The sequence below is a fragment of the Mustelus asterias genome, chromosome 25 (genome assembly GCF_964213995.1).
Source record: "Mustelus asterias chromosome 25, sMusAst1.hap1.1, whole genome shotgun sequence".
NCBI classification, from domain to species: domain Eukaryota; kingdom Metazoa; phylum Chordata; class Chondrichthyes; order Carcharhiniformes; family Triakidae; genus Mustelus; species Mustelus asterias.
The window spans coordinates 4,883,803-4,906,867 of NC_135825.1; the positions used below are offsets into that span (position 1 = coordinate 4,883,803).

General features: G+C 55.6%; 1 long non-coding RNA gene across 1 annotated transcript in view; it reads left to right on the forward strand.

Annotated features, from left to right (window-relative positions):
* Positions 1–1,284: 1,284 nt before the first annotated feature.
* LOC144479172 (uncharacterized) overlaps positions 1,285–23,065 on the forward strand; it is a 33,201-nt gene continuing 11,420 nt past the window's right edge. The window contains exons 1-2 of the long non-coding RNA XR_013495479.1: positions 1,285–1,316; positions 7,188–7,259. This is a non-coding gene — a long non-coding RNA (uncharacterized LOC144479172). The remainder of the gene's footprint in view (positions 1,317–7,187; positions 7,260–23,065) is intronic.

The following is a 23,065-nucleotide window of genomic DNA, read 5'->3' on the forward strand; positions in this document are numbered from 1 at the left end:
ACTGTGGAGATTTAATGACACTGGATGATTCGGCCTGACTTGGTCGGGAGAAAGGATTGCCGGGGTTGGCCTTATTACTGAAAATCAGTTTGGGAGATTCTCAGACGACTGAAGAAAATTATGTTTGATGGACTCTGCAAAATAAGGAGGAGGGAGCCTGTTGGAAGATGGGAGTAGCTTTGATCTGGTTCCTGTAAGTCCTACAATTCTGCGGGGAATGAGGTGTAACATGGCTTGAGGTTTCAATCCCATTCAGAAAGGGAAAGATCTTTTCTGCAGTTGCCGACTAAGTAATGTTTGATCAATATTGACTTTGTTACAGTAAATGTCTAAAAACATGAAATCTTGTTGTGTGATCCTTTGGGATCCTTCTCTGCAGGGATTATAACAAACGTAATATTACCGGATCAAGTAAGTCTAGGATCTGGTCCAGTCTATGAACTGAAGCAATAGAAAGAACAGAAAATGTGAAAAAATAGAAAATTAATTTAATTAATCATGGGCGGCATGGTGGCACAGTGGTTAGAAACGATAGAAAGAAACCGTAGAAACCCTACAGTACAGAAAGAGGCCATTCGGCCCATTGAGTCTGCACCGACAACAATCCCACCCAGGCCCTATCCCCGTATCCCTTCACATTTTACCTGCTAATCCCGCTAACCCTCATATTTACCCACTAATCCCTCTAATCTACGCATCCCGGGACACTAAGGGGCAATTTAGCTTGGCCAATCAACCTGCTGCCTCACAGCACCAGGGACCCGGGTTCGATTCCTGGCTTGGGTCACTGTCCGTGCGCCTGCGTAGGTTTCCTCCAGATGCTCTGGTTTTCTCCCACAGTCCAAAGATGTGCGGGTTAGGTGGATTGGCTATGCTAAATTGCCCTTTAGTGCCCTGGGATGCGGAGGTTAGTGGGATTCGTGGGGTAAATATGTGAGGTCACGGGGATAGGGCCTGGGTGGGGTTGTAGGTGCAGACTCGATGGGCCGAATGGTCTCCTTCTGCACCTTAGGGATTCTGTATCTAATTTCTATATCTAATTCTCCATGGAAAATGTGTCTTGTGATGACTATCATCTTGCAGAACACAGGACAAGCCAGATGACAACAGGACTCAGAAACTTTCAGAGCAGAATTTCACTTGTAAGATAGGCAGTGGTGAAATTTCTCAACGCCCCAGCAATTTGATGCAACAGTGCTGAGGTAGTAGGGAAAGAACAGTATGTTTATGATCTGCTTCCTTATTCTATATCAGAGGCAGCAGATCACTCAGAGAGAGAGAAGACAAACATTCAGACACTTTCCCTGACTGCTCAGGTACTGGAAATTTAAGCTATGATCAGTTAAGTTCGCCTTTAGATGAATAGGGTGGGGGGAGGCATGTGTGGAGCATAAACACCAGTCAAAAAGCTCTATTTTTGGGCTCTCAATTTGACATTACTCTGACGGGGTGGCATTGTGGCACAGTGGTTAGCACCGCTGCCTCACAGCGCCAGGGACCCCGGTTTGATTCCCGGCTTGGGTCACGGTCTGTGTGGAGTTTGCACATTCTCCCCGTGTCTGCGTGGGTTTCCTCCGGGTGCTCCGGTTTCCTCTCACACTCCAAAGATGTGCGGGATAGATGGATTAGCCATGATCAACGACACGGGGTTACAGGGTTAGGGCAGGTTCACTGGGCTGAGGTTGGGTGCTCTTTCGGAGGGTTGGTGCGCACTCGATGGACTGAATGGTCTTTTCTGCACTGTAGGGATTCTATCATTCTATTCTAACATTAAAATCCCTGACCAAGTCACATAGTAAGAAGTCTCACAGCATCAGGTTAAAGTTCAATAGGTTTATTTGGTAGCACAAGCCACTAGCTTTCGGAGCGCTGCTCCTTCATCAGGTGAGTGGGAGTTCTGTTCACAAACAGGGCATATAAAGACACAAATACAATTTACAAAATAATGGTTGGAATGTGAGTCTTTACAGGTAATCAAGTCTTAAAGGTACAGACAATGTGAGTGGAGAGAGGGTTAAGCACAGGTTAAAGAGATGTGAATTGTCTCAAGCCAGGACAGTTAGTGAGATTTTGCAAGCCCAGGCAAGTCGTGGGGGTTACAGATAGTGTGACATGAACCCAAGATCCCGGTTGAGGCCGTCCTCATGTGTGCAGAACTTGGCTATCAGTTTCTGCTCAGCGACTCTGCGCTGTGGTGTGTCATGAAGGCCGCCTTGGAGAACGCTTACCCGAAGATCAGAGGCCGAATGCCCATGACTGCTGAAGTGTTTCCCAACTGGAAGAGAACAGTCTTGCCTGGTGTTTGTCGAGCGGTGTTCATTCACTCGTTGTTGTAGCGTCTGCATGGTCTCCCCAGTGTACCATGCCTCGGGACATCCTTTCCTGCAGCGTATCAGGTAGACAATGTTGGCTGAGTTGCAAGAGTATGTACCGTGTACCTGGTGGATGGTGTTCTCACGTGAGATGATGGCATCCGTGTCGATGATCCGGCATGTCTTGCAGAGGTTGCTGTGGCAGGGTTGTGTGGTGTTGTGTCACTGTTCCCCTGAAGGCTGGGTAGTTTGCTGCGGACAATGGTCTGTTTGAGGTTGTGCGGTTGTTTGAAGGCAAGAAGTGGGGGTGTGGGGATGGCCTTGGCGAGATGTTCGTCTTCATCAATGACATGTTGAAGGCTCCGGAGAAGATGTCGTAGCTTCTCCGCTCCGGGGAAGTACTGGATGACGAAGGGTAGTCTGTCCACCGTGTCCCGTATTTGTCTTCTGAGGAGGTTGGTGCGGTTTTTCGCTGTAGCGCATCAGAACTGTCGATCGATGAGTCGAGCGCCATATCCTGTTCTTATGAAGGCATCTTTTAGCGTCTGGAGGTGTCTGTTGCGATCCTCCTCATCTGAGCAGACTATGAGCAGTCTCTCACTCTCTGAGCAATCTCTGCTCAAGCAGAGACTGATAGCCAAGTTCTGCACACATGAGGACGGCCTCAACCGGTATCTTGGGTTCATGTCACACTATCTGTAACCCCCACGACTTGCCTGGGCTTGCAAAATCTCACTAACTGTCCTGGCTGGAGACAATACACACCTCTTTAACCTGTGCTTAACCCTCTCTCCACTCACATTGTCTGTACCTGTAAAGACTCGCATTCCAACCATTATCTTGTAAATTGAGTTTGTGTCTTTATATGCCCTGTTTGTGAACAGAACTCCCACTTACCTGATGAAGGGGCAGCGCTCCGAAAGCTAGTGGCTTGTGCTACCAAATAAACCTGTTGGACTTTAACCTGGTGTTGTGAGACTTCTTACTGTGTTTACCCCAGTCCAACGCCAGCATCTCCACATCATAAGTCACTTAGTGCCATTTCTACTGTGTATTTAAGTAAAAACTCTGCCTCCAATCCAGACCAAGGCATTTCTTCATAGTTTGGTGAAGTTATTGCTTTTATTCAATAATTACCCAAACTCACCATGACAAATTGTGCAGGCACTTAACACTGCTATTAAATTTTGTCAGAGATATTAACACTTAAATCTCACTGGGTAGAGCGATAGACTGTTGGGTCCAACCATTCCTTAAGGTCCCAGGTGCCCGGTCATGACACAATGCTCACATTTCCAGCTGTATGCAGCACTGAAGGATGAGGGAGCAAGTCTAACAGGACATAGAGTCAGAGCCTGGAACTTAACCACCCCGCCCGCCATGGGAATCGGAGCGGGCGTGGGGTGGACAATGGGAAGGTCCCTTGACCTCGGGTGGGATTTTACGGTTTCGGGATAAGCGAGGCTGTAAAGTCCCACCCATAGAGTCATTACTGCTCCAAAGAAGACCATTCAGCCCATCATGTCTATGGTAGCATGCCATGAGGTGCCTCCCTCCAACAAGATCCGGGATAATTGTCTGAAATGTAGAACTCATTTGTCTTGGGTACAGCAAACACTTGAGAAGCAAGAATTATTGACATTCCGGGTGGGAATTTCCAGCCTCACCGACCCCGAAACTGGGAAATCCTGCCTGAGATCAACGGACCTTTCCATGGTCCGCCCCTCACACACTTCGATTCCCGGTGTGGGCAGGACATTAAAATTTGCCCCTCTGTCTTTTTAAGATCATAGAATCCTACAATGCAGAAAGAGGCCATTTGGTCCAACGTGTCTACACCGACCACAATCCCACCCAGGCCCTATCCCCATAACCCCATGTATTTACTCTAGCTAGCCCCTCTGACACTAAGGTCAATTTAGCATGGCCAATCCCCCTAACCCGCACATCTTTGGACTGTGGGAGGAAACCGGAGCACCCGGGGAAAACCCACGCAGACACGGGGAGAATGTGCAAACTCCGCGCAGACAGCGACCCAAGCCGGGAATTGAACCTGGATCCCTGGCGCTGTGAGGCAGCGGTGCTAACCACTGTGCCACTGTGCTGGCCTGATAATATAGTCCCTGCTTTTACAAGCTGCTTATCAAAACTAAACGAAAAATCCCAGGTGTAACGTCTGGCACCGTCACTGAGTTAGCAGACAAGCTTAATCAGTAAGGAAGAGTTAGATAGCCACAAGCTGGGATTTCAGTAAAAATGTCCATTCAAAAGATGTGGGCAACACTGGCAAGACTAGCTCGCGGCCATCTAACTCTTGGGATTTTTAATTTAGTTTTGATAAGCAGATTGTAAAGGCAGAGGCTATATTGTCAAGGCGGCACAGTGGCAGTGTGGAGTCTGCACATTCTCCCCGTGTCTGCGTGGGTTTCCTCCGGGTGCTCCGGTTTCCTCCCACAGTCCAAAGATGTGCAGGTTAGGTGGATCGGCCATGCTAAATTGTCCCTTAGTGTCAAGGGGACTAGCCAGGGTAAATGCATGGTGTTATGGGGATAGGGTCTGGGTGGGATGGTGGTTGGCACAGACACGATGGACTGAATGGCCTCCTTCTGCATTGCTGGATTCTATGATCTTACCTTTGAGGAGGCGATGGTCAGTTGCTTCGTGACTTGCGAGGCCACTTCAGAGGGGAGGTTAAGAGACAACCACATCGCTGTGGGTCTGGAGTCACATGTAGACCAGACGGCAGATTTCCTCACCCAAAAGACATTAGTGAACCAAATGGGTTTTCACATAATGATGGCTTTGTGATCACCATTACTGATGTCGACTTTTTAATTCCAGATTTATCTAATTTGCTAAATTGAAGTCACAAACTGCCATAGTGGAATTTGAACTTGATTATTAGTTCTGTTCTCTGCGATTACTAATGCGGTAACCATGAGGTCAATTGACCATTGCTAAGAAAGTTAGTGGCCACAATTCTCCCATCCAGCTATGCTAATTTTTAGGAAAATCCCGCCACGGCCGATTTGCAGGGTTTGCGTGAGCATTCATGCCCTGCGTGCGTCTCCCAGCGCCAGAATTCCAGCCGTGTCTGCTCCGTGCTGGAAACCGGGAGATGCAAGAAGATTAAAATGTTAATTTCAATATTATTTGAATATGGTTAGCGGGCCCGGGACAGAATTCTCCCGGCCTGCTCGCCTCTCCCACCCCGCCAGAGCATTCCACTCCAGCGGGGATTACACCAGCTCCCCATTTTTAGGCAGCTGGTGGCCCGATCCTGCTGTAGTGAATGAGGGGCAATTGGAGACCCCCCCAGGGGGTCGGGGGGCAAGAGATTGCACCCCCCCTGACATTAGCACCCTGGCAATGCCAGCCTGGACCTCCCGGCAGTGCCCAAGGGGCAAAGTGCCAATGCCCGGGGGCACCTTGGCACTGCCCATCGAGGCATTGGGCTGTGCCAAGGGGGTGGGGCCAATAGGGGCGGGGTCTGATGAGGGCAGCCGGTGGGGCTCCCGCTGCCATTCTGCAGCAGGGATTGGTGGGGGAAGGAAGGAGGCAGCAACTGGGGTGGGCTGGGGAGATGGGGTGGGGGCGGGGTGGGGGAGTCAGCGGGGGGGCAGGGGGATGGAACTGCGGGGGGGGGTGGGGTCATGACTGCAGGGGCGGGGTTTACTGAGGAGGAGGATGCTGGAGATTGCGGTGGGCTGGAAGGAGGGGGTGGGGACAGGGCCCGGGAATGGTCGGGAGCCAGCGATTGGGTTATGGGGAGGGCGGGGTGCTGGAGAGCCGGCGCTGTGGGGGCCGCGGGGCTAGCCAGTGATCGGGATGGCCAGCATTCAGGGGGCTGGCAGTGCACGGTCACTGTGTACGTGCCGATCTTGGCACTGACAGACTGACGTGTACACAGTGGCCCACTCAGCGCGCTGGTTTCAGCCTATCCAATGGGAATAGGCCCCCTGAAATTCAATGATATTCGTGCTGGTAGCCACTGAGAAAACCAGTGTGAATTGGCTGCTGCGGGTTCTCCCGGCAGCGGGATGGGAGAATCGCGGCCTCGTAGCCCGTTGCACACATTTACTGCAGGTGTGTTCGACTTGGATCACACAGGTGCCCACGAGCTCCCACATTCCGCAGCCGCAACACATCACCTACCCTGCCAGCTTGATAGCATTTCAATTAAATGATCACTTAATGAATAAATTTAGACTCTAGACCTGCATGTACTTACATTCTTATCACTTCAATCAATGTTCTACTTTCTCCGATTGAAATTCCCTCGGTTAGATGAGACAAATAGGCAATGTCAGGGCGTCCACTGGAAGGCAGATAGATATTCTAGAACCCCTACAGTACAGAAAGAGGCCATTTGGCCCGTCAAGTCTGTACCGACCATAATCCCACCCAGGCTTTATTCCTGTAATCCCATGCATTTACCCTCTAATCTTGCTGACACTAGGGGCAATATACCATGGCCAATCAACCTAATCCGCACACCTTTGGAAAGAAACCAGAGCGTCCGGAGGAATCCCACGCGGACACGGGGAGAATGTGCAAACTCCACACAGACAGTGACCCAAGGCCGGAATTGAACCTGGAACCCTGGTGCTGTGAGGCAGCAGCGCTAACCACTGTGCTACCGTGCCACCTTAACTTGGTCGAGTCATTGATTGCCTACATCCCCTTGAGTTTAGATGGTTGATTGAATCAAGATGCTGTAAATGATAAATGACTGAGAACAATTTAGAGTGGATACAGTTTGATAGACTGGGTGAAGTGAGCATCAGTGCCTGGAGGTGATGAATTCTTGTCTGATGATTTTGGAAGCATAGATTTCTTTTAGCTAATCTCCTTCTGTGTGTTTTATATTTCCAGGGGGTGGAACAGCTCTCACCAGCCAGACAACAACAAGCTAAACAATTCCAAAAAAGGAAGACATTCCAATGGGTATTTGTGGTCAATTGTTACATTCTGAGCCTCCGTGATGTATCGAGGCAGGAAGGGTTTGCTTTTGACATCAATATGTCCTCAGGGTATCCCGCGATGGATGAGAAATGTGACCTAATTGGCATCGGACTTGATAATTTTGTCATTGGTTTTGTATAAAAGACAATGACATGAAGCTGCTCTACTTTGTAGGTTGCTATAGCAACTGATTGGCACTCAATTCGGACCTTGCCCAATAGTCACACATATACCATTTCAATCACATGACACTGAACAGGGGTGAGAACTTTTGCAGTGAGCTGCATAGAACTTACAGCCCAGACACAGGCCATTTGGCACAACTTTCCTCGGCTGGTGTTTAATACCCCATATTTAAAAAGAAATGTTATTCCTTTCTCAGAGTTACAAAGCCAATGCGCAAGCCCTTAATCCATCCATTGCTTGGTCCAAAAACCAAGTGAATCCAATTCATGGTCCCTTCAAAAGAGACATACTGGATCCAAACTGACAGGAGCAGGAATTACATCTCGGGTTTGATCCTACGCTTGACCTTCGCCAAAAGACCGACCAGCGACTTAATGCCGCACGTAACCCTCAATTCTCCCTCCTCATCTCATCACATCAGTATCTCTTTAACCTGTGCTTATCCCTCTCTCCACTCACATTGTCTGTACCTGTAAAGACTTGATTACCTGTTAAGACTCGCATTCTGACCATTATCTTGCAACTGAGTCTGTGTCTATATAGGCCCTGTTTGTGAACCCAACTCTCCACTCACCTGATGAAGGAGCAGCGCTCCGAAAGCTTGTGATTCCAAATAAACCTGTTGGACTTTAACCTAGTGTTGTGAGACTTCTTACTGTGCTCACCCCAGTCCAACGCCGGCATCTCCACATCATATCAGTATCGCCTTTTATTCCTCTCTGCCTCGTGTTTGTCTGGCCTCTTCTTTCGGTGATTATAGTTCTATCCCTTGCTTGCCCTGATGCCATTGAGTCAGAGAGTCATACAGCCCTTTGGCTTGTATCTAAGTCATCGACTCTCACCAACTTCTACAGATGCACCATTGAAAGCATTCTTTCTGGTCGTATCACAGCTTGGTATGGCTCCTGCTCCGCCCAAGACTGCACAAAACTACAAAAGGTCATTAATGTAGCCCAATCCATCAAACAAACCAGCCTCCCATCCATTGACTCTGTCTACACTTCCTGCTGCCTCGGTAAAGCAGCCAGCATAATTAAAGACACCACGCACCCCGGACATTCTCTCTTCCAACTTCTTCCATCGGGAAAATGATACAAAAGTCTGAGGTCATGTACCAATCGACTCAAGAACAGCTTCTTCCCTGCTGCCGTCAGACTTTTGAATGGACTTACCTTTCATTAAGTTGATCTTTCTCTACACCCTAGCTATGACTGTAACACTACATTCTACACTCTCTCCTTTCCTTCTCTATGAACGGTATGTTCTGTCTGTATAGTGTGCAAGAAACAATACTTTTCACTGTATACTAATACATATGACAGTAATATATCAAATCAAATCAAAATCAAATCAAACCAAATCAAAAGGAAGGATGTGCTGGCCTAGGAGAGAGCTCAGAGGAGGTTCATAAGAATGATCCCGGGAAGGAGAAGCTTGACGCATGAGGAGCGTTTGAGGACTCTGGGTCTGTACTCGATGGAATTCAGAAGGATGAGGGGGGATCTTATTGAAACTTACAGAATACTGAAAGGCCTGAATAGAGTGGACATGGGGAAGATGTCTCTATTAGTTGGAGAGACTCGGATCCGAGGGTACGAGCTCAGAGTAAAGGGACAACACTTTAGAACCGGGATGAGGAGGAATTTCTTCAGCCAGAGAGCGGTGAATCTATGGAACTCATTGCCACAAAAGGCTGTGGAGGCCAGGTCATTGAGTGCATTTAAGACAGAGAGAGATAGGTTCTTACTTGGTAAGGGAATCAAAGGTTACGGGTGGCACGGTAGCACAGTGGTTGGCAGCACGGTAACACAGTGGTAGGGCGGCATGGTAGCACAGTAGTTGGTGGCACGGTAATACAGTGGTTGGCGGCACGGTAACACAGTGGTTGGCGGCACGGTAACACAGTGGTTGGCGGCACGGTAATACAGTGGTTGGCGGCACGGTAACACAGTGGTTGGCGGCACGGTAATACAGTGGTTGGCGGCACGGTAACACAGTGGTAGGGCGGCACGGTAACACAGTAGTAGGGCGGCACGGTAATACAGTGGTTGGCGGCACGGTAACACAGTGGTTGGCGGCACGGTAACACAGTGGTTGGTGGCACGGTAACACAGTGGTTGGCGGCACAGTAACACAGTGGTAGGGCGGCACGGTAACACAGTGGTAGGGCGGCACGGTAACACAGTGGTTGGTGGCACAGTAACACAGTGGTTGGCGGCACGGTAACACAGTGGTAGGGCGGCACGGTAACACAGTGGTTGGTGGCACGGTAACACAGTGGTTGGTGGCACAGTAACACAGTGGTTGGCGGCACGGTAACACAGTGGTAGGGCGGCACGGTAACACAGTGGTTGGTGGCACAGTAACACAGTAGTTGGCGGCACGGTAACACAGTGGTAGGGCGGCACGGTAACACAGTGGTTGGTGGCACGGTAACACAGTGGTAGGGTGGCACAGTAACACAGTGGTTGGTGGCACGGTAACACAGTGGTTGGCGGCACGGTAACACAGTGGTAGGGCGGCACGGTAACACAGTGGTTGGTGGCACAGTAACACAGTGGTTGGCGGCACGGTAACACAGTGGTAGGGCGGCACGGTAACACAGTGGTAGGGCGGCACGGTAACACAGTGGTTGGTGGCACGGTAACACAGTGGTAGGGCGGCACGGTAACACAGTGGTTGGTGGCACGGTAACACAGTGGTAGGGCGGCACGGTAGCACAGTGGTTGGTGGCACGGTAACACAGTGGTTGGCGGCACGGTAACACAGTGGTAGGGCGGCACGGTAACACAGTGGTAGGGTGGCACAGTAACACAGTGGTTGGTGGCACGGTAACACAGTGGTTGGTGGCACGGTAACACAGTGGTAGGGCGGCACGGTAACACAGTGGTAGGGCGGCACGGTAGCACAGTGGTAGGGCGGCACGGTAACACAGTGGTAGGGCGGCACGGTAGCACAGTGGTAGGGCGGCACGGTAACACAGTGGTTGGCGGCACAGTAACACAGTGGTTGGCGGCACGGTAACACAGTGGTAGGGCGGCACGGTAACACAGTGGTAGGGCGGCACGGTAGCACAGTGGTAGGGCGGCACGGTAGCACAGTGGTAGGGCGGCACAGTAACACAGTGGTTGGTGGCACGGTAACACAGTGGTAGGGCGGCACGGTAGCACAGTGGTAGGGTGGCACGGTAGCACAGTGGTAGGGCGGCACGGTAACACAGTGGTTGGGCGGCACGGTAACACAGTGGTAGGGCGGCACGGTAACACAGTGGTTGGGCGGCACGGTAACACAGTGGTTGGGCGGCACGGTAACACAGTGGTAGGGCGGCACGGTAGCACAGTGGTAGGGCGGCACGGTAGCACAGTGGTAGGGCGGCACGGTAACACAGTGGTAGGGTGGCACAGTAACACAGTGGTTGGTGGCACGGTAACACAGTGGTTGGTGGCACGGTAACACAGTGGTAGGGCGGCACGGTAACACAGTGGTAGGGCGGCACGGTAGCACAGTGGTAGGGCGGCACGGTAACACAGTGGTAGGGCGGCACGGTAGCACAGTGGTAGGGCGGCACAGTAACACAGTGGTTGGCGGCACGGTAACACAGTGGTAGGGCGGCACGGTAACACAGTGGTAGGGCGGCACGGTAGCACAGTGGTAGGGCGGCACAGTAACACAGTGGTTGGTGGCACGGTAACACAGTGGTAGGGCGGCACGGTAGCACAGTGGTAGGGCGGCACAGTAACACAGTGGTAGGGCGGCACGGTAGCACAGTGGTAGGGCGGCACAGTAACACAGTGGTTGGCGGCACGGTAACACAGTGGTAGGGCGGCACGGTAGCACAGTGGTAGGGCGGCACGGTAGCACAGTGGTTGGTGGCACGGTAACACAGTGGTAGGGCGGCACGGTAACACAGTGGTAGGGCGGCACAGTAACACAGTGGTTGGCGGCACGGTAACACAGTGGTAGGGCGGCACGGTAACACAGTGGTAGGGCGGCACGGTAGCACAGTGGTTGGTGGCACGGTAACACAGTGGTTGGTGGCACGGTAACACAGTGGTAGGGCGGCACAGTAACACAGTGGTTGGTGGCACGGTAACACAGTGGTAGGGCGGCACAGTAACACAGTGGTTGGTGGCACGGTAACACAGTGGTAGGGCGGCACGGTAGCACAGTGGTAGGGCGGCACGGTAGCACAGTGGTTGGTGGCACGGTAACACAGTGGTTGGTGGCACGGTAACACAGTGGTAGGGCGGCACAGTAACACAGTGGTTGGTGGCACGGTAACACAGTGGTAGGGCGGCACGGTAGCACAGTGGTAGGGCGGCACGGTAGCACAGTGGTTGGTGGCACGGTAACACAGTGGTAGGGCGGCACGGTAACACAGTGGTTGGTGGCACAGTAACACAGTGGTAGGGCGGCACAGTAACACAGTGGTAGGGCGGCACAGTAACACAGTGGTTGGTGGCACGGTAACACAGTGGTAGGGCGGCACAGTAACACAGTGGTTGGTGGCACGGTAACACAGTGGTAGGGCGGCACGGTAACACAGTGGTAGGGCGGCACAGTAACACAGTGGTAGGGCGGCACGGTAACACAGTGGTAGGGCGGCACAGTAACACAGTGGTTGGTGGCACGGTAACACAGTGGTAGGGCGGCACGGTAGCACAGTGGTAGGGCGGCACAGTAACACAGTGGTAGGGCGGCACAGTAACACAGTGGTAGGGCGGCACAGTAACACAGTGGTAGGGCGGCACAGTAACACAGTGGTAGGGCGGCACAGTAACACAGTGGTTGGTGGCACGGTAACACAGTGGGAGGGCGGCACGGTAGCACAGTGGTAGGGCGGCACAGTAACACAGTGGTTGGTGGCACGGTAACACAGTGGTTGGTGGCACGGTAGCACAGTGGTAGGGTGGCACGGTAACACAGTGGTTGGTGGCACGGTAACACAGTGGTTGGTGGCACGGTAACACAGTGGTTGGTGGCACGGTAACACAGTGGTTGGTGGCACGGTAACACAGTGGTTGGTGGCACGGTAGCACAGTGGTTGGTGGCACGGTAACACAGTGGTTGGTGGCACGGTAACACAGTGGTTGGTGGCACGGTAACACAGTGGTTGGTGGCACGGTAGCACAGTGGTTGGTGGCACGGTAACACAGTGGTTGGTGGCACGGTAACACAGTGGTTGGTGGCACGGTAACACAGTGGTTGGTGGCACGGTAACACAGTGGTTGGTGGCACGGTAACACAGTGGTTGGTGGCACGGTAGCACAGTGGTTGGTGGCACGGTAACACAGTGGTTGGTGGCACGGTAACACAGTGGTTGGTGGCACGGTAACACAGTGGTTGGTGGCACGGTAGCACAGTGGTTGGTGGCACAGTAACACAGTGGTAGGGCGGCACAGTAACACAGTGGTAGGGCGGCACGGTAACACAGTGGTAGGGCGGCACGGTAGCACAGTGGTAGGGCGGCACAGTAACACAGTAGTTGGTGGCACGGTAACACAGTGGTAGGGCGGCACAGTAACACAGTGGTAGGGCGGCACGGTAACACAGTAGTAGGGCGGCACGGTAATACAGTGGTTGGCGGCACGGTAACACAGTGGTTGGCGGCACGGTAACACAGTGGTTGGTGGCACGGTAACACAGTGGTTGGCGGCACAGTAACACAGTGGTAGGGCGGCACGGTAACACAGTGGTAGGGCGGCACGGTAACACAGTGGTTGGTGGCACAGTAACACAGTGGTTGGCGGCACGGTAACACAGTGGTAGGGCGGCACGGTAACACAGTGGTTGGTGGCACGGTAACACAGTGGTTGGTGGCACAGTAACACAGTGGTTGGCGGCACGGTAACACAGTGGTAGGGCGGCACGGTAACACAGTGGTTGGTGGCACAGTAACACAGTAGTTGGCGGCACGGTAACACAGTGGTAGGGCGGCACGGTAACACAGTGGTTGGTGGCACGGTAACACAGTGGTAGGGTGGCACAGTAACACAGTGGTTGGTGGCACGGTAACACAGTGGTTGGCGGCACGGTAACACAGTGGTAGGGCGGCACGGTAACACAGTGGTTGGTGGCACAGTAACACAGTGGTTGGCGGCACGGTAACACAGTGGTAGGGCGGCACGGTAACACAGTGGTAGGGCGGCACGGTAACACAGTGGTTGGTGGCACGGTAACACAGTGGTAGGGCGGCACGGTAACACAGTGGTTGGTGGCACGGTAACACAGTGGTAGGGCGGCACGGTAGCACAGTGGTTGGTGGCACGGTAACACAGTGGTTGGCGGCACGGTAACACAGTGGTAGGGCGGCACGGTAACACAGTGGTAGGGTGGCACAGTAACACAGTGGTTGGTGGCACGGTAACACAGTGGTTGGTGGCACGGTAACACAGTGGTAGGGCGGCACGGTAACACAGTGGTAGGGCGGCACGGTAGCACAGTGGTAGGGCGGCACGGTAACACAGTGGTAGGGCGGCACGGTAGCACAGTGGTAGGGCGGCACGGTAACACAGTGGTTGGCGGCACAGTAACACAGTGGTTGGCGGCACGGTAACACAGTGGTAGGGCGGCACGGTAACACAGTGGTAGGGCGGCACGGTAGCACAGTGGTAGGGCGGCACGGTAGCACAGTGGTAGGGCGGCACAGTAACACAGTGGTTGGTGGCACGGTAACACAGTGGTAGGGCGGCACGGTAGCACAGTGGTAGGGTGGCACGGTAGCACAGTGGTAGGGCGGCACGGTAACACAGTGGTTGGGCGGCACGGTAACACAGTGGTAGGGCGGCACGGTAACACAGTGGTTGGGCGGCACGGTAACACAGTGGTTGGGCGGCACGGTAACACAGTGGTAGGGCGGCACGGTAGCACAGTGGTAGGGCGGCACGGTAGCACAGTGGTAGGGCGGCACGGTAACACAGTGGTAGGGTGGCACAGTAACACAGTGGTTGGTGGCACGGTAACACAGTGGTTGGTGGCACGGTAACACAGTGGTAGGGCGGCACGGTAACACAGTGGTAGGGCGGCACGGTAGCACAGTGGTAGGGCGGCACGGTAACACAGTGGTAGGGCGGCACGGTAGCACAGTGGTAGGGCGGCACAGTAACACAGTGGTTGGCGGCACGGTAACACAGTGGTAGGGCGGCACGGTAACACAGTGGTAGGGCGGCACGGTAGCACAGTGGTAGGGCGGCACAGTAACACAGTGGTTGGTGGCACGGTAACACAGTGGTAGGGCGGCACGGTAGCACAGTGGTAGGGCGGCACAGTAACACAGTGGTAGGGCGGCACGGTAGCACAGTGGTAGGGCGGCACAGTAACACAGTGGTTGGCGGCACGGTAACACAGTGGTAGGGCGGCACGGTAGCACAGTGGTTGGTGGCACGGTAACACAGTGGTTGGCGGCACGGTAACACAGTGGTAGGGCGGCACGGTAACACAGTGGTAGGGTGGCACAGTAACACAGTGGTTGGTGGCACGGTAACACAGTGGTTGGTGGCACGGTAACACAGTGGTAGGGCGGCACGGTAACACAGTGGTAGGGCGGCACGGTAGCACAGTGGTAGGGCGGCACGGTAACACAGTGGTAGGGCGGCACGGTAGCACAGTGGTAGGGCGGCACGGTAACACAGTGGTTGGCGGCACAGTAACACAGTGGTTGGCGGCACGGTAACACAGTGGTAGGGCGGCACGGTAACACAGTGGTAGGGCGGCACGGTAGCACAGTGGTAGGGCGGCACGGTAGCACAGTGGTAGGGCGGCACAGTAACACAGTGGTTGGTGGCACGGTAACACAGTGGTAGGGCGGCACGGTAGCACAGTGGTAGGGTGGCACGGTAGCACAGTGGTAGGGCGGCACGGTAACACAGTGGTTGGGCGGCACGGTAACACAGTGGTAGGGCGGCACGGTAACACAGTGGTTGGGCGGCACGGTAACACAGTGGTTGGGCGGCACGGTAACACAGTGGTAGGGCGGCACGGTAGCACAGTGGTAGGGCGGCACGGTAGCACAGTGGTAGGGCGGCACGGTAACACAGTGGTAGGGTGGCACAGTAACACAGTGGTTGGTGGCACGGTAACACAGTGGTTGGTGGCACGGTAACACAGTGGTAGGGCGGCACGGTAACACAGTGGTAGGGCGGCACGGTAGCACAGTGGTAGGGCGGCACGGTAACACAGTGGTAGGGCGGCACGGTAGCACAGTGGTAGGGCGGCACAGTAACACAGTGGTTGGCGGCACGGTAACACAGTGGTAGGGCGGCACGGTAACACAGTGGTAGGGCGGCACGGTAGCACAGTGGTAGGGCGGCACAGTAACACAGTGGTTGGTGGCACGGTAACACAGTGGTAGGGCGGCACGGTAGCACAGTGGTAGGGCGGCACAGTAACACAGTGGTAGGGCGGCACGGTAGCACAGTGGTAGGGCGGCACAGTAACACAGTGGTTGGCGGCACGGTAACACAGTGGTAGGGCGGCACGGTAGCACAGTGGTAGGGCGGCACGGTAGCACAGTGGTTGGTGGCACGGTAACACAGTGGTAGGGCGGCACGGTAACACAGTGGTAGGGCGGCACAGTAACACAGTGGTTGGCGGCACGGTAACACAGTGGTAGGGCGGCACGGTAACACAGTGGTAGGGCGGCACGGTAGCACAGTGGTTGGTGGCACGGTAACACAGTGGTTGGTGGCACGGTAACACAGTGGTAGGGCGGCACAGTAACACAGTGGTTGGTGGCACGGTAACACAGTGGTAGGGCGGCACAGTAACACAGTGGTTGGTGGCACGGTAACACAGTGGTAGGGCGGCACGGTAGCACAGTGGTAGGGCGGCACGGTAGCACAGTGGTTGGTGGCACGGTAACACAGTGGTTGGTGGCACGGTAACACAGTGGTAGGGCGGCACAGTAACACAGTGGTTGGTGGCACGGTAACACAGTGGTAGGGCGGCACGGTAGCACAGTGGTAGGGCGGCACGGTAGCACAGTGGTTGGTGGCACGGTAACACAGTGGTAGGGCGGCACGGTAACACAGTGGTTGGTGGCACAGTAACACAGTGGTAGGGCGGCACAGTAACACAGTGGTAGGGCGGCACAGTAACACAGTGGTTGGTGGCACGGTAACACAGTGGTAGGGCGGCACAGTAACACAGTGGTTGGTGGCACGGTAACACAGTGGTAGGGCGGCACGGTAACACAGTGGTAGGGCGGCACAGTAACACAGTGGTAGGGCGGCACGGTAACACAGTGGTAGGGCGGCACAGTAACACAGTGGTTGGTGGCACGGTAACACAGTGGTAGGGCGGCACGGTAGCACAGTGGTAGGGCGGCACAGTAACACAGTGGTAGGGCGGCACAGTAACACAGTGGTAGGGCGGCACAGTAACACAGTGGTAGGGCGGCACAGTAACACAGTGGTAGGGCGGCACAGTAACACAGTGGTTGGTGGCACGGTAACACAGTGGTAGGGCGGCACGGTAGCACAGTGGTAGGGCGGCACAGTAACACAGTGGTTGGTGGCACGGTAACACAGTGGTTGGTGGCACGGTAGCACAGTGGTAGGGTGGCACGGTAACACAGTGGTTGGTGGCACGGTAACACAGTGGTTGGTGGCACGGTAACACAGTGGTTGGTGGCACGGTAACACAGTGGTTGGTGGCACGGTAACACAGTGGTTGGTGGCACGGTAGCACAGTGGTTGGTGGCACGGTAACACAGTGGTTGGTGGCACGGTAACACAGTGGTTGGTGGCACGGTAACACAGTGGTTGGTGGCACGGTAGCACAGTGGTTGGTGGCACGGTAACACAGTGGTTGGTGGCACGGTAACACAGTGGTTGGTGGCACGGTAACACAGTGGTTGGTGGCACGGTAACACAGTGGTTGGTGGCACGGTAACACAGTGGTTGGTGGCACGGTAGCACAGTGGTTGGTGGCACGGTAACACAGTGGTTGGTGGCACGGTAACACAGTGGTTGGTGGCACGGTAACACAGTGGTTGGTGGCACGGTAGCACAGTGGTTGGTGGCACAGTAACACAGTGGTAGGGCGGCACAGTAACACAGTGGTAGGGCGGCACGGTAACACAGTGGTAGGGCGGCACGGTAGCACAGTGGTAGGGCGGCACAGTAACACAGTAGTTGGTGGCACGGTAACACAGTGGTTGGTGGCACGGTAACACAGTGGTTGGCGGCACGGTAACACAGTGGTTGGTGGCACGGTAACACAGTGGTTGGCGGCACAGTAACACAGTGGTAGGGCGGCACGGTAACACAGTGGTAGGGCGGCACGGTAACACAGTGGTTGGTGGCACAGTAACACAGTGGTTGGCGGCACGGTAACACAGTGGTAGGGCGGCACGGTAACACAGTGGTTGGTGGCACGGTAACACAGTGGTTGGTGGCACAGTAACACAGTGGTTGGCGGCACGGTAACACAGTGGTAGGGCGGCACGGTAACACAGTGGTTGGTGGCACAGTAACACAGTAGTTGGCGGCACGGTAACACAGTGGTAGGGCGGCACGGTAACACAGTGGTTGGTGGCACGGTAACACAGTGGTAGGGTGGCACAGTAACACAGTGGTTGGTGGCACGGTAACACAGTGGTTGGCGGCACGGTAACACAGTGGTAGGGCGGCACGGTAACACAGTGGTTGGTGGCACAGTAACACAGTGGTTGGCGGCACGGTAACACAGTGGTAGGGCGGCACGGTAACACAGTGGTAGGGCGGCACGGTAACACAGTGGTTGGTGGCACGGTAACACAGTGGTAGGGCGGCACGGTAACACAGTGGTTGGTGGCACGGTAACACAGTGGTAGGGCGGCACGGTAGCACAGTGGTTGGTGGCACGGTAACACAGTGGTTGGCGGCACGGTAACACAGTGGTAGGGCGGCACGGTAACACAGTGGTAGGGTGGCACAGTAACACAGTGGTTGGTGGCACGGTAACACAGTGGTTGGTGGCATGGTAACACAGTGGTAGGGCGGCACGGTAACACAGTGGTAGGGCGGCACGGTAGCACAGTGGTAGGGCGGCACGGTAACACAGTGGTAGGGCGGCACGGTAGCACAGTGGTAGGGCGGCACGGTAACACAGTGGTTGGCGGCACAGTAACACAGTGGTTGGCGGCACGGTAACACAGTGGTAGGGCGGCACGGTAACACAGTGGTAGGGCGGCACGGTAGCACAGTGGTAGGGCGGCACGGTAGCACAGTGGTAGGGCGGCACAGTAACACAGTGGTTGGTGGCACGGTAACACAGTGGTAGGGCGGCACGGTAGCACAGTGGTAGGGTGGCACGGTAGCACAGTGGTAGGGCGGCACGGTAACACAGTGGTTGGGCGGCACGGTAACACAGTGGTAGGGCGGCACGGTAACACAGTGGTTGGGCGGCACGGTAACACAGTGGTTGGGCGGCACGGTAACACAGTGGTAGGGCGGCACGGTAGCACAGTGGTAGGGCGGCACGGTAGCACAGTGGTAGGGCGGCACGGTAACACAGTGGTAGGGTGGCACAGTAACACAGTGGTTGGTGGCACGGTAACACAGTGGTTGGTGGCACGGTAACACAGTGGTAGGGCGGCACGGTAACACAGTGGTAGGGCGGCACGGTAGCACAGTGGTAGGGCGGCACGGTAACACAGTGGTAGGGCGGCACGGTAGCACAGTGGTAGGGCGGCACAGTAACACAGTGGTTGGCGGCACGGTAACACAGTGGTAGGGCGGCACGGTAACACAGTGGTAGGGCGGCACGGTAGCACAGTGGTAGGGCGGCACAGTAACACAGTGGTAGGGCGGCACGGTAGCACAGTGGTAGGGCGGCACAGTAACACAGTGGTTGGCGGCACGGTAACACAGTGGTAGGGCGGCACGGTAGCACAGTGGTAGGGCGGCACGGTAGCACAGTGGTTGGTGGCACGGTAACACAGTGGTAGGGCGGCACGGTAACACAGTGGTAGGGCGGCACAGTAACACAGTGGTTGGCGGCACGGTAACACAGTGGTAGGGCGGCACGGTAACACAGTGGTAGGGCGGCACGGTAGCACAGTGGTTGGTGGCACGGTAACACAGTGGTTGGTGGCACGGTAACACAGTGGTAGGGCGGCACAGTAACACAGTGGTTGGTGGCACGGTAACACAGTGGTAGGGCGGCACAGTAACACAGTGGTTGGTGGCACGGTAACACAGTGGTAGGGCGGCACGGTAGCACAGTGGTAGGGCGGCACGGTAGCACAGTGGTTGGTGGCACGGTAACACAGTGGTTGGTGGCACGGTAACACAGTGGTAGGGCGGCACAGTAACACAGTGGTTGGTGGCACGGTAACACAGTGGTAGGGCGGCACGGTAGCACAGTGGTAGGGCGGCACGGTAGCACAGTGGTTGGTGGCACGGTAACACAGTGGTAGGGCGGCACGGTAACACAGTGGTTGGTGGCACAGTAACACAGTGGTAGGGCGGCACAGTAACACAGTGGTAGGGCGGCACAGTAACACAGTGGTTGGTGGCACGGTAACACAGTGGTAGGGCGGCACAGTAACACAGTGGTTGGTGGCACGGTAACACAGTGGTAGGGCGGCACGGTAACACAGTGGTAGGGCGGCACAGTAACACAGTGGTAGGGCGGCACGGTAACACAGTGGTAGGGCGGCACAGTAACACAGTGGTTGGTGGCACGGTAACACAGTGGTAGGGCGGCACGGTAGCACAGTGGTAGGGCGGCACAGTAACACAGTGGTAGGGCGGCACAGTAACACAGTGGTAGGGCGGCACAGTAACACAGTGGTAGGGCGGCACAGTAACACAGTGGTAGGGCGGCACAGTAACACAGTGGTTGGTGGCACGGTAACACAGTGGTAGGGCGGCACGGTAGCACAGTGGTAGGGCGGCACAGTAACACAGTGGTTGGTGGCACGGTAACACAGTGGTTGGTGGCACGGTAGCACAGTGGTAGGGTGGCACGGTAACACAGTGGTTGGTGGCACGGTAACACAGTGGTTGGTGGCACGGTAACACAGTGGTTGGTGGCACGGTAACACAGTGGTTGGTGGCACGGTAACACAGTGGTTGGTGGCACGGTAGCACAGTGGTTGGTGGCACGGTAACACAGTGGTTGGTGGCACGGTAACACAGTGGTTGGTGGCACGGTAACACAGTGGTTGGTGGCACGGTAGCACAGTGGTTGGTGGCACGGTAACACAGTGGTTGGTGGCACGGTAACACAGTGGTTGGTGGCACGGTAACACAGTGGTTGGTGGCACGGTAACACAGTGGTTGGTGGCACGGTAACACAGTGGTTGGTGGCACGGTAGCACAGTGGTTGGTGGCACGGTAACACAGTGGTTGGTGGCACGGTAACACAGTGGTTGGTGGCACGGTAACACAGTGGTTGGTGGCACGGTAGCACAGTGGTTGGTGGCACAGTAACACAGTGGTAGGGCGGCACAGTAACACAGTGGTAGGGCGGCACGGTAACACAGTGGTAGGGCGGCACGGTAGCACAGTGGTAGGGCGGCACAGTAACACAGTAGTTGGTGGCACGGTAACACAGTGGTAGGGCGGCACAGTAACACAGTGGTTGGTGGCACGGTAACACAGTGGTAGGGCGGCACGGTAGCACAGTGGTAGGGCGGCACAGTAACACAGTGGTAGGGCGGCACGGTAGCACAGTGGTAGGGCGGCACAGTAACACAGTGGTTGGCGGCACGGTAACACAGTGGTAGGGCGGCACGGTAGCACAGTGGTAGGGCGGCACGGTAGCACAGTGGTTGGCGGCACGGTAACACAGTGGTAGGGCGGCACGGTAACACAGTGGTTGGTGGCACGGTAACACAGTGGTAGGGCGGCACGGTAACACAGTGGTTGGTGGCACGGTAACACAGTGGTAGGGCGGCACGGTAGCACAGTGGTTGGTGGCACGGTAACACAGTGGTTGGCGGCACGGTAACACAGTGGTAGGGCGGCACGGTAACACAGTGGTAGGGTGGCACAGTAACACAGTGGTTGGTGGCACGGTAACACAGTGGTTGGTGGCACGGTAACACAGTGGTAGGGCGGCACGGTAACACAGTGGTAGGGCGGCACGGTAGCACAGTGGTAGGGCGGCACGGTAACACAGTGGTAGGGCGGCACGGTAGCACAGTGGTAGGGCGGCACGGTAACACAGTGGTTGGCGGCACAGTAACACAGTGGTTGGCGGCACGGTAACACAGTGGTAGGGCGGCACGGTAACACAGTGGTAGGGCGGCACGGTAGCACAGTGGTAGGGCGGCACGGTAGCACAGTGGTAGGGCGGCACAGTAACACAGTGGTTGGTGGCACGGTAACACAGTGGTAGGGCGGCACGGTAGCACAGTGGTAGGGTGGCACGGTAGCACAGTGGTAGGGCGGCACGGTAACACAGTGGTTGGGCGGCACGGTAACACAGTGGTAGGGCGGCACGGTAACACAGTGGTTGGGCGGCACGGTAACACAGTGGTTGGGCGGCACGGTAACACAGTGGTAGGGCGGCACGGTAGCACAGTGGTAGGGCGGCACGGTAGCACAGTGGTAGGGCGGCACGGTAACACAGTGGTAGGGTGGCACAGTAACACAGTGGTTGGTGGCACGGTAACACAGTGGTTGGTGGCACGGTAACACAGTGGTAGGGCGGCACGGTAACACAGTGGTAGGGCGGCACGGTAGCACAGTGGTAGGGCGGCACGGTAACACAGTGGTAGGGCGGCACGGTAGCACAGTGGTAGGGCGGCACAGTAACACAGTGGTTGGCGGCACGGTAACACAGTGGTAGGGCGGCACGGTAACACAGTGGTAGGGCGGCACGGTAGCACAGTGGTAGGGCGGCACAGTAACACAGTGGTTGGTGGCACGGTAACACAGTGGTAGGGCGGCACGGTAGCACAGTGGTAGGGCGGCACAGTAACACAGTGGTAGGGCGGCACGGTAGCACAGTGGTAGGGCGGCACAGTAACACAGTGGTTGGCGGCACGGTAACACAGTGGTAGGGCGGCACGGTAGCACAGTGGTTGGTGGCACGGTAACACAGTGGTTGGCGGCACGGTAACACAGTGGTAGGGCGGCACGGTAACACAGTGGTAGGGTGGCACAGTAACACAGTGGTTGGTGGCACGGTAACACAGTGGTTGGTGGCACGGTAACACAGTGGTAGGGCGGCACGGTAACACAGTGGTAGGGCGGCACGGTAGCACAGTGGTAGGGCGGCACGGTAACACAGTGGTAGGGCGGCACGGTAGCACAGTGGTAGGGCGGCACGGTAACACAGTGGTTGGCGGCACAGTAACACAGTGGTTGGCGGCACGGTAACACAGTGGTAGGGCGGCACGGTAACACAGTGGTAGGGCGGCACGGTAGCACAGTGGTAGGGCGGCACGGTAGCACAGTGGTAGGGCGGCACAGTAACACAGTGGTTGGTGGCACGGTAACACAGTGGTAGGGCGGCACGGTAGCACAGTGGTAGGGTGGCACGGTAGCACAGTGGTAGGGCGGCACGGTAACACAGTGGTTGGGCGGCACGGTAACACAGTGGTAGGGCGGCACGGTAACACAGTGGTTGGGCGGCACGGTAACACAGTGGTTGGGCGGCACGGTAAC